This window comes from Ursus americanus, chromosome 11, assembly GCF_024610735.1.
Source record: "Ursus americanus isolate L20-20 chromosome 11, mUrsAme1.1.p, whole genome shotgun sequence".
Taxonomy (NCBI): domain Eukaryota; kingdom Metazoa; phylum Chordata; class Mammalia; order Carnivora; family Ursidae; genus Ursus; species Ursus americanus.
Window position 1 is genome coordinate 65,785,503 of NC_142137.1, and position 12,187 is coordinate 65,797,689.

Below are 12,187 nucleotides of genomic sequence, written 5' to 3' on the forward strand. Positions count from 1 at the left end.
AAAATCTGACTAGAAAATTAAATAGACTTTAAAGAATTTATAACGTGTTTTGCAAAAGAAAAATTTTCTCAATTGACTTAAAAAACATGATAATGTTGGCTTTGGGCTCCCTGAAGACTTAAAATTCGGTGGAGGATTATGTGCATGTAATTTCTTTTAATAAAACCACCCATAGAGGTCTGCCTTGGAAAGATTTAATCCCAGAATGTGTTTGTAGAGAATTCTGATTGCTTTTCCAGAGAGGCAGGTCACTGTGCCTTGAGAAGTGTTGCGTGCCCCGTGCCCAGTACAACCCCAGGCACAACCAAACCGGAAAGCATTTGACATATACTTCTCTGGTTTATTTTTATTTTTATTTTTCAGTGTATGTTACTGAGGTGTCTCTTCTCCTCTTATGTATATTGCATTGTTTTTACCTGGGGCCGATCTTGACCTCAACTCTTTCTATTCACTGGCTTCCTCAAGAAATACAATCAGTCCCAAATCCTTAAGATTTGTGGTGGTATCATAAAAGGTTGCATCCCACACTATGCAAAGCTCCAGCCCATCACCCCATTGAACATCTCTTACCCCACCCCTGACCCCCAGTCCCCAGCCATCAGGAGTCACCTATAAGGATACGCTTTGCAAACTGTCTCAGCTGGAGACTCACTCCATACTCCTGCCCCGGGATTTTCCCTAAAGTTATCCTGTCTGTCACCCATCTTGCCTATTAAGCTGGGTAATTCAGTCACCAAGCCCCAGTGCCCTAGCTTATGCCAGCACCCGGTAAATTGGCAGCCTTCCAGCTACAAGAATTTATCCTCAGAGAGCAATGAGGGTGACAATCAATAATAATTCTGTTACCTATGAAAGTAAATGCTTTATTAAACCAGCAGTACTGACATTCCCCACCAACCACCTTTGTCTTATGAATACATTAAAATGTAATATAAAGGAATTTTTAAAGAAATGCAGTAATTGAACAACAAATTAGTTATATTTCCACAATTGTTATTAACATACCATAACTAAAATTCGAATTTACTTTGGGATAGATAGAAACTTCTGGATTTAAAACCCTATTGACTTGGGATTTCTGAGCAGTTTCTAAGCTCAGTGAATACCTGAGGCTTTAAAAATGTTCACACAGCCCTTGACTCAGTTTTCAAATGCTTTTAATTCAGTTCTTACCCAAATTAATCTCAGTAGGTGTTCAGTAAATATTGGTGTAATGAATGGGAAGGTCTGTATATGTTACCACCTCCAGATAATCCTTGGGCCGAAAGTCTGCCTGTCTTCTGATATGTCTTCCCCTTTTTCCTTTACTTAGGCAAAAACAAAAACAAAATACACTGATCACCCTTGCTCAAACAGAAACAAAAACAAAACAAAAAAATAGGAAAATAAATATCGATTAAATAACAATAATGTTATGATAAAAATATTCAATGGAATGTTTTCAGTAACCCTTGCTTCATTGTATTTCAAAATAAACAAAAAATGTTAGCCTCCAGCATATTATTTTCTCTACCTCCCTTTAATTTTATCAGATTTTAATTTAGTCAGTTCATTACAATGCCCGCAATTTAATAGACTCTTTCATCCAAGGAATAATTTACTTCTCAAAGTCAGTCAGTTGACTGAAAAACAGATAAACCACTGAGTATCAAAAACCACTTGGAACTTGAAACAGTGGTTTGTACACATAGGTAAATAGTTATCTCCATATAAAATCCTAGAGTCATAAATTGTTAGAATTTTAGGGGTTAAATCATAGTATGATATGATTCTCAGAAATTGAGAAAAATTAAAGAATTTCATTTTACATAAAGTAGCCTTCGGTATTCATTTTTTTTTAAGGTTTTTATTTATTTATTGGCCAGAGAGCAAGAGAGCACAAGCAGGGGGAGCAGCAGAGGGAGAGGGAGAAGCAGGCTCCCCGCTGAGCAGGGAGCCCGACATGGGGCTTGATCCCAGAACCCCAGGATCGTGACCTGAGCTGAAGGCAGATGCCTGACTGAGCCACGCAGGCGCCCCTAGCCTTTAGTATTTAGACTACTTCATCCGGCATCGTTATGCTGAAATTTCCAGAGAGAACAGTTCGATGAGCATTTGCTAAGTAAGGTAGAGACACAGCAGCTGATGCACTGCCTGCCTGGTGATCCGAGTCTCGAGCAGTGACGTTCCTATAAAGTTGTATATGGAATCTAATAGCAACTAACTTTTAAGGCAAGCGTTACTTCCCTCAAAAAATATGAAATTCCCGAGGATATGTGTGATAATTTGGGAAAGGGAGGAGACATGGATAAAGAGAGAGAGTCTGGAATACAGCCTCCAAAGAGAGAATTGCAGTAGAAAGATAGGGGAAAAAATCTGGCGAAGTAATTAAGGAGAGTTCCAGCAAGGCTTGAAATCCTCATGAATGTTCTATGCCTTTTATTTTTAATTTCTTTTATTCTAAAGATTTCATGAGGGGTGCCTGGGTGGCGCAGCGGTTAAGCGTCTGTCTGACTCTTGGTTTTAGCTTAGGTCCTGATCTCAGGGTAGTGGGATCGAGCCCCAAGTTTGGCTCCCCACTTAGCATGGAGTCTGCTTGAGATTCTCCCTCTCCCTGCCCCTACTGTTTGTGCTCTCTCTCTCTCTAAAATAAATAAGGAAATCTTAAAAAAAAAAAAAAAAAAGATTTCATGAGACATGAAGATGGTCATCATTATTCTTTGACTTTTCATTGTTTTTTTGTAATTTTTGCTTCTTTCTGAAACATAAATCTCTCTTTGAGGTAATGACTGTTAAAGTTACATCGAACAACTATTTTAAGATTAAATCAAATAGGAGAATGCACTTTCTTAGGAAAAAATGATTACATGCAGTTTCCCTAGTGAGAGAGTTAAATAGAAATGATTTTAAATCAAATTTGCCCTGGTTAAGGGGTCTGCTTGTAAAACTTGGAATATCCTTTTAAAGTAGAATGTTTATTACACAGTCTTGAGAAAACATTTTAATACATATGACAAGGTGTTAATTTCCTTAATGTTGAATGTTCTTACATATCGATACAAAGGTAAACAAGTCAATTTAAAAACAATGAACAGCTTATTTGCAGTGAAAAAACTGATTGATAAATATATACAAAGTTCAAACTCAGTTATAACTGAAGAACTGAAAACTTCTAAGACTGAGAAGTGAATTTTTTTCTTTCATATTGCTAGGGATGAAAATATTTGTTTTGGGCGTGAGACATCTGCAGTCTCAGGTACCATCAGTAGGAGTGTAAACTGATACAACCTTTTTAGAGAGCGAGTTGGCAGGATATATTAAGTGTTAATGTGTAAATTTTACTTTTAAATGTAAATTATACATCTTTTGATCTTCCAACTCCATTTAGACATTTATAGTTTTTTACACTATGTGAACAAGAATAATCATTGTCAGGACGCTTGGGTGGCTCAGTCGGTTGGGCGTCTGCCTTCAGCTCAGGTCATGATCTCAGGGTCCTGGGATCGAGTCCTGTATTGTCAGGCTCCTTGATCAGTGGAGAGTCTGCTTCTCCCTCTGCCTGCTGTTCCCCCTGCTTGTGCTCTCTCTCACTCTGTCTCTGTCTGACAAATAAATAAAATCTTTAAGAGAAGAATAATCATTGTCATATTATTTGTAAATAGCCAAAAACCCACCAAAGATCCCTCCATAAGAATCTGGTTCTTTTATATGTTAGGGCACATCATGCTTGCATGCAAATGTACATAGGAAGGAAAGAGTTATATATGCTACTAGAAGGAGGTCCAAGATAAATTGTTTTGTGCAAAAAAAAAAAAAAAAAAAAGCAAGTTAGAGAACATATATAATATAATCCTATTTGTCTGAAATAAATATTTTATGTATATGCTCTGGAAAAACCACAAGGAAGTGGGAGAGTAGAACTTTTTATTCGTGTATTATTCTGTCCCATACCATTTCTTTGCTTTTCTTTCTTTCTTCTTGGTTTTGTTTTTGCTCTGTCTTGTTTATTTTTTTCTTTGGTTGGTTGTTGCCATGAACATTTATTATTATATAAAAATGTATAGCTAGTGGAGAAAATAAGTTTTACTTTTTTTATAACAATATTTTTTATTATATTATGTTAGTCACCATACAGTACATCCCTAGTTTTTGATGTAAAGTTCCATGACTCATTACTTGCGTATAACACCCAGTGCACCGGCAATATGTGCCCTCCTTACTACCCATCACCGGTCTATCCCATTCCCCCACCCCCTCCCCTCTGAAGCCCTCAGTTTGTTTCCCAGAGTCCATAGTTTCTCATGGTTCATTCCCCCTTCTGATTACCCCCCCTTTCTTTATCCCTTTCTTCTCCTACCGATCTTCCTACTTCTTATGTTCCATAAACGAGTGAAACCATATGATAATTGTCTTTCTCTGCTTGACTTATTTCACTTAGCATTATCTCCTCCAGTCCCATCCATGTTGCAGCAAATGTTGAGAAATCGTTCTTTTTGTTGACTGAGTAATATTCCATTGTGTATATGGACCACATCTTCTTAATCCAGTCATCTGTTGAAGGGCATCTCGGCTCCTTCCACGATTTAGCTATTGTGGACAATGCTGCTATGAACATTGGGGTACATATGGCCCTTCTCTTCACTACGTCTGTATCTTTGGGGTAAATACCCAGTAGTGCAATGGCTGGGTCATAGGGTAGCTCAATTTTTAACTTTTTAAGGGACCTCCACACTGTTTTCCAGAGTGGCTGTACCAACTTGCATTCCCACCAACAATGTAGGAGGGATCCCCTTTCTCCACATCCTCTCCAGCAATTGTTGTTTCTTGCCTTGTCAATTTTTGCCATTCTAACTGGCGTAAGGTGGGATCTCGGTGTGGTTTTGATTTGAATTTCCCTGATGGCTAACGATTTTGAACATTTTTTCATGTGTCTGTTAGCCATTTGTATGTCTGTTGGAAAAGTGTCTGTTCATATCTTCTGCCCATTTTATGATTTGTTTGTTTCTTGTGTATTGAGTTTGGGAAGTTCTTTGTAGATCTTAGATACCAGTCTTTTATCTGTAGTGTCATTTGCAAATATCTTCTCCCCTTCTGTGGGCAGCCTCTTAATTTTTTTGACTGTTTCCTTGGCTGTGCAGAAGCTTTTTATAAAAGTCCCACAAGTTCATTTTTTCTTTTGTTTCTCAGAAAATAAGTTTTACTTTAATTAAATATTTTGTGTCAATGTCCCTAATCTTCTGGGAACCATAACCGATGGGCTTTTTCCAAGAACAGGAACAGAATTCGGAGTCTCATCAGTCCCTGTTTCTCTTTTCTCCCCCGTGGCATTCCTAGTGGGGAGACTCTTCCTGAATAGTTGACTAAGGAGACTAAGGTGCCCCGAGGTCAGAAGATGCTCAGGGGCCTGGGCACACCAGGTCTGAGGGGAGGTGGGCTTTAAAAACAGAAGTTAAATGCGCGTTTACAGAACAAAAGCCCCCAAAACAAACCCAGGCATACATGCAGCACTTTCTCATCTTGTCTCTTGTAGGATGGATCCAATTCCGGGTAACTCTTCCAGTTGTAAATAGCAGCGACAACAAGAACCAAAAGTATTTTGCTTCACATCATGTAGATGTCAGTTACATGATGAGAAAAAAATAAAATATTCATGCTACAAGAAAGTGGCTTTTGCAGACTGGAAAGCAACTCTGATGCACTTAGAAGTGCTTCTTTCAGGGAGATTTTCTGCTGTTGGACTCAAGGCACTGAAAGAAAAAAAAAAGCCCAGAAGAGTTGTCCTAAAGGCTGTTTTATTTTTCCTCTTATATGCCTTCAAATTTTCTTGCAAACTCCTTTGGAGGTTAAAGTTTATTTTAGGAGGCAGTACCTTGGTTGAAGCTGCTTTTCAATAAGGAGGAGGATGGATTCAATGCCCTCGTCCTAATTGCTTTGTGAAGCCTTCTCTTCTCCCTAATCTCACTGTAGTTTCTTAAGAAATGAGGCACTTACATATCCCAAGGGGTTAAATGGAGATTTGTGCTGCAGAGGATAAAGGAGGGAGTTTGCTGCATTAATCATGGAATAACATCAATCACACATCTACTTGGGCAGTTAAATTTCTGTTGAACAAAGTACAGAAGCACCTGGGGAATGTCTCCCTCTTCGTAAGTGGTGTTATTAGACATCTGTCATGAGGGCCTTGTAAAAATAGATGTTGGGGTGCAAACAAAGTCATCTTAGTGCTAACACAATGCTAGGCACATAATGAATAGAAATTATTGAATAGATAAATTATATTCCAAAATAAATGATTGCACCACTTCCTGTAACAGTCTGTTAACACCTTCTTCCTCCAAACATGTGTGCTCCTTGCAGCAAGAATGATCTTTCTTAAGCACCATTTTGATTTTTGAGACCCATTTTCAGAAACTACAGTCAAAATTTTTGCTTTTGTAAAATCCATATTGCTAATCCATGTTGAAAGGTTTTCTAACAATTGGTCCCTTCTCCCTAATTTCCCTTTTTAAAAATTATCGTGCATTCATATTATCTTTGCTAGCCTAGAACACATGTGAATCTGCCTCATAATTTGCCTTGCCCCGTCCAAATGCTACTTCTGCCATCTACAATGCCTTTTACCTTCTGCTTTACCGTTCCAGATCAATCCCTCTCTGCTTCTACTGTCGTTTGTCATTCTGGCCAGCTTTGCAAGATGTATGTACCGGGCAGTGTATTTATAATAATAAAGTTATGGAGAGTTTTATTTCTGTTTTACATGACTTCATGTAAATTCAATGCAATCTTAATGATTTTTAGTAGAATATTAGCACATTGGAGGCAAGGGCTGCTTTTACGACTTTCCTACTCTCATACAAGAGGCTTCTTGACCTAGTGAATATCGAGGGTCTGATAACATCTCAGAAGAAGATCAAAGTGACTTCATTTGAAAATAAAAAAAAAATCATATTGGTGGGTCATATCAGTATCGTATTGATGAGTCAATAATGAAAATGGTCAAATAATTGCAAATAAGTCTAAAATTATAATGAAATTCAAATATAAGTCTCAATTTAGTCAAATTCATCCTTTGTTGTTTTGTCAGAATATTAAAAAAGCATAAAGTTCATTTTGAGAAATTTAAAAAATTTATTAGGGAGGAGATACCGTATCAATTACTATACAAATATTTAAAAGCTAGAATAAAGTTACGGCACTGGTAAAGAAATAGAGATATAGATTAGTAGAACATAACTGAAAGTTCAAAAGTGATCCTTGTATGTAAGGAAAATTTAGGTTTTCCTAGAAATGGCATTTTGTGTCAGTGGATAAAGGATGACCTATTTAATAAAAGGTGAAATGTTTGGTTAAACACTTGGGAAAATAAAAATTTGGATCCCTACAATATAACAAAATAAATGCCAGAGGGACTAATAATTTCTAAGTCAAATAAAAATAAAACAACACATAAAAGTATTAGTGGATATCATAGGCAAATATTTCTACAGTCTGTAAGAAGAGAGAACTTTCTAAAAATGATACCAGAGACAGCAAGTGAAGTCCTGATAAACTTTTAAAATTCCACATAAAAATACCACAATCAATGTTTAACAGCAATGAACTGACTGAAGAAAATATAATATGTAAGACAGACAAAGGGTTACTCAGTATACAGTCTTCTAAAATCTGTAAGAAAAAGAATGTTTTGATAGAAAAATGGGTAAGGAACGCACAAAAGCAACATAGAATAAACACAAATGGCAAACAATTTTTAAAAAAGATTTAATCATTTCAGTAATCTAAAAAGTACAGTTGTATTTTTGGCCCATCTGAGTGGCAAAGTGAAAATGAGTGAAATTTGGCAATACATCCAAAAAACCTTTAATAGGATATATCCCGGGGTGCCTGGTTGGCTCAGTCAGTTAAGCATCCAACTCTCGATTTTGGCTCAGGTCATGATCTCAGGGTGGTGAGATCAAGCCCCACGTCCGGCTCTATGCTCTGAAGGGGGTCTGCTTGAGATTCCCTCTCTCTTTCTGCCCCCCTCTCTCTTTCAAATAAATAAAATCTTTAAAAAACAGATACAAGGATATATCCCATGACTTATGCATTCCATTAGAAGAAGTAGGGAAATACAGGCACAAAGAGATGCTTATAGCGGTTGATCATTATAGCAAAATATTTGGGAAAACGTGTTATTCAGGAAAATCCCAAATGATAAAACTTAAATAAGGTAGATATTTATTTTCTTTCTATGCAAATGAAAGTCTTAAGATAAGCAATCCATGTCGCAACTCCATGATATCCCAACTCCATGATGAGCAGTGATGCAGGTTCATTCTATCTCGTGTCTACGGTCTCGTAAACATGAGGATTCCACCTTGTGGTCCAAGATAGCTAATTGATCTCCAAGTGTTTCCTCCATAGCACAGGAAGTAGTGTATGAAGATAACACTAGGAAGATATGAAGGAAGAAAGACACAGTTCTTTTTAAGGATACCTCCTGAAAGTTGAACGTGACACTTCAGTTGAGTCACATGACCACACCTAACAGCAAAGCAAACTGGGAAATAAGCCTTTATTCCAGACAGCACCTGCCAGCTAAAAACTAGGAATCTTGTTATGAAGGAAGAAGAGAACGAGTTTTAGGGGACAAGCTGCAGTCTGCCACAAAACCAAAATGTTGACTCATAAATGGTTCAACAACAAATAAGTTATGGTTCATTCAGACAGCAAAATACTACGTCATTGTTGAAATGATGGTATGGATGTACAGTTATTAACATGGGAAGAGATGCCCAAAGTATTATGAAATGACAAAGCACTTCATGAAATTGTTTTTATGGTATGATCCTGTCATCTCTTCTGTATCTATCTAGTTGCCCTTTCATATATTTTATCTATTGATTGATCGATCAATCTGTCTTAAAATGCCTTTTAGTTTTTAAAGTGATAGAATTTCTAAATTTCTAAATTACTTGTTGGTTTTTAAATTTCTGATGATATTGTATTGTGATATGAAATGTGCTGTGTATGAAATGAATTCTTTGGTATTTGTTGTGACTGGATCATGTCAATCTCTAGTAATTATCTGTTTTCCCTAATTATTGGGGACAGGATTCTGCATACGTTCGTTAGAGCAAGCTTATTAATTGTGTTGTTCAAGACATTTCATATTTCCTAATTATTAGTAAGCTTTCTGTATCAGTTTCTGAGGGAAGTGTTAAAAATACCTACCATGCTCAGGTCATGATCTTGGGGTCCTGGCATCTAGCCCCGGGTCAGGCTTCCTGCTCAGAAGGAAGTTGGCTTGTCCCTCTGCCCTTCCCCCTGCTGGTGCTGGCTCTCTTTCAAATAAATAAATAAATAAAATAATTTAAAAAAATACCCACCATGATGGAGGGATTTAATAATTCCTTTAATATATATATCATTATTTACTTTTATATATATTTTAAGGCTATATTTTTGGGTGCATGCAAGTCACAATTATTATAATTTTTTGGTAATTGTTCTTTATTGTTAAGTGATAGCTCCCCCACCACTTTTTTTTTTTTAAAGATTTTATTTATTTATTTGACAGAGATAGAGACAGCCAGCGAGAGAGGGAACACAAGCAGGGGGAGTGGGAGAGGAAGAAGCAGGCTCATAGCGGAAGAGCCTGACGTGGGGCTCGATCCCACAATGCCGGGATCACGCCCTGAGCCGAAGGCAGCTGCTTAACCGCTGTGCCACTCAGGCGCCCCCCACCACTTTTTTTTTAAGTAGCCTCCATGCCCAGTGCGGGACTTGAACTCATGACCCTGAGATCAAGAGTCCCATGCTCTACCAACTGAGTCAGCCAGACACCCCAATGGTAGCCCTTTTTAATACCTAACATTATTGCCTTAAATTCTTTTTTATTAAAGATTTTATTTTTAAGTAATCTCTACACCCAATGTGGGGCTTGAACTTGCAACCCTGAGATCAAGAGTCGCATGCTCTACCGACTGAGCCAGCCAGTGCCCCTATGGCCTTAAATTCTACTTCATCTGATTAGTATTGCTTTTCTATCTTCATTTGTTTAGTATTTGGTATATTTTTTTTTCATAATTTTGCTTCAGATATTGGGTGTTGTTGTCTTTTATGCTTACAAAGGGCATACATACAGAATTTGTATTTCAATTCAGATAATTTCTGCTTTTTAACAGCTGAATTCAGTGTTTACATTCATTAGGATTGCTGATAAATTTATTTCTACCATCTTATGTGTTCTATTTACCATTTTTTTTCTTGTTATTTGGGCTTTTTCTGATTCTGATTGGATTGATTTTGTTCCCTTTTTCCTTCTTCAACGTTCTGGAAGATATATATTCTATTTCTATTAGAGGTTACCCTTAAATTTTGAGTATGCTGCATTTGACCTAAGAAAGACTGCATTTAATCAATAGCTCTGTTCTCTCTGCTCCTGTGTTATTGTTGTCTAGTTTATTACTTTCACCTGTTTTTAAAAGTGTCCCAGATTAATCTTTATTATTAGGGTTGTAGGGTATCCTGTACATAGCACTTCCCTTCCTCTCTGAAATTCAGAACCAGTGTGGAGAAAGAGGGGAAGAAAGGCAGGAATTAGAGGTGGGAGATCAAAATACAATATTAGTTTTATTTCAGATAAAGCTGATCGGAGAAAGTGATTTTAGATCTGTGGCCAGATGGGCTTGCTGATACTTTATTCCTGAATTAGATGGACTTAGCCCCCGATGGCACAGGGAGACAACAGCAGGTCTCCCTAATAAGGTTGGTTATTCACCACCTGGACCCAGGCAGACCAGAATGTTCTTTCTGTGGAGGCAGCAGATCCGAAAGGAGAGAGAATAGCAGGGCTGAGCAAGCATGGTGAGGTGAGCCTCCTAAACTTTCCCATTCTCCTGCCTTTGGGTGGAATGGTTAAGGAAGCGGAAAGAAGTTAGGAGTGTTCTTACATCATCACTTGTGGAGGTTAGAGAACTCCTTTTGATGGGTATATGAGTGGAAAGTAATCGTTCGTCTAAGAATGATGACTATTACTGCTGTTCTTGTTAACATTATTTTCAATAGTTCCTGCTACGTGCTGATTTACCATGAAGCTAGTGTTTCAGCTGCAGCGCCCTTGACTCGATGGACCCTCCCCAGGCTCTGATACCAGGAAGAAGCAGCACCCCAACATAGTGGAGGAATGGAGTCCTGCTAGTCTGGAGGTCATTTTTCTTATGCTCGCGGTGGTCTTGGAGCTGCAGGAGAGGGGGGTGGGCATTGGACAGGAGTCCCCAGTGACAGCCTGCTCTCTGTGGGTTCCTTGGTGTATCACCATTCTTTCTCCGTGAGAAGACTCTGACTGAGACACTGCTCACCTCTTCTCTTGAGGGTCATGTGACTTGGCACAGCCCCCAGCCGAGAACTGCCCTGGCAAGGTAGGGCTGGGAGGGATCCTAGGTGTGGTGAAAGCCAGCCGACCTGAACAGCTTGCTGTGACAGTGAGATCAAAGGGCTGGCGTTATCTGAAGCCTCCCTCCACTACCAATAATGAATGTGAAGCCAAAATAAAGTTTTCTAAACTACGACTAATTTTTTTTTTTAAAGAACAACTTTTGACCAACTGTGTTAGACGACTGATGTGTCTTTCTACCCCTTTGTATAGGACAATATTTAAAAGTCCTTATTGCATTAAGGGATGCACAAAGGGTATGCAGTCAAAAACTGTAGGGAATGAAATGTATTATAGAGGAGGTGAAATTATAATAAATAATTAAAGATTGTATTACATTCCTGGATTTTGTGAGTTTTTGTAGCATTCACCTGCAACTCATTTATTTTTTTAGGTTCACGTTTTTCTTTAAATTCCAGTTAGTTAGCATACAGGGTAATCTTAAAATACAGCATAATTTTAGTTTCAGGTGTAGAATGTGGTGATTCCTCACTTACATACAACACCCAGGGCTCATCACAAGCGCCCTCCTTAATCCTCGTCACCCATCTAGCCCATCCTCCACCTCCCTCCCCTCCAACAACCTTCAGTTTGTTTTCTACAGCCAAGAGTCTGTTTTATGGTTTGCCTCCCTTTTTTTCTTTCCCCTACGTTCTGCTATTTAAATTTTTATTTGTTGTGATTTTCTAAGGAAATGTACACTTTTTTTTTTTTAAAGATTTTATTTTAAGTAATCTCTATGCCCAACGTGGGGCTACAATTTATAACCCCAAGATTGAGAGCGGGATG

At 38.0% G+C, this 12,187-nt stretch overlaps 1 long non-coding RNA gene across 2 annotated transcripts in view; it reads left to right on the top strand.

Moving 5' to 3' along the window:
- The window catches only part of LOC123797481 (uncharacterized), a 29,633-nt gene extending 18,075 nt beyond the window's left edge, over window positions 1-11,558 (top strand). For both annotated transcript variants that reach the window (XR_015726159.1, XR_006780961.2), the window contains one exon: window positions 11,032-11,558. This is a non-coding gene — a long non-coding RNA (uncharacterized LOC123797481). The remainder of the gene's footprint in view (window positions 1-11,031) is intronic.
- The last annotated feature ends 629 nt before the right edge of the window (window positions 11,559-12,187 follow it).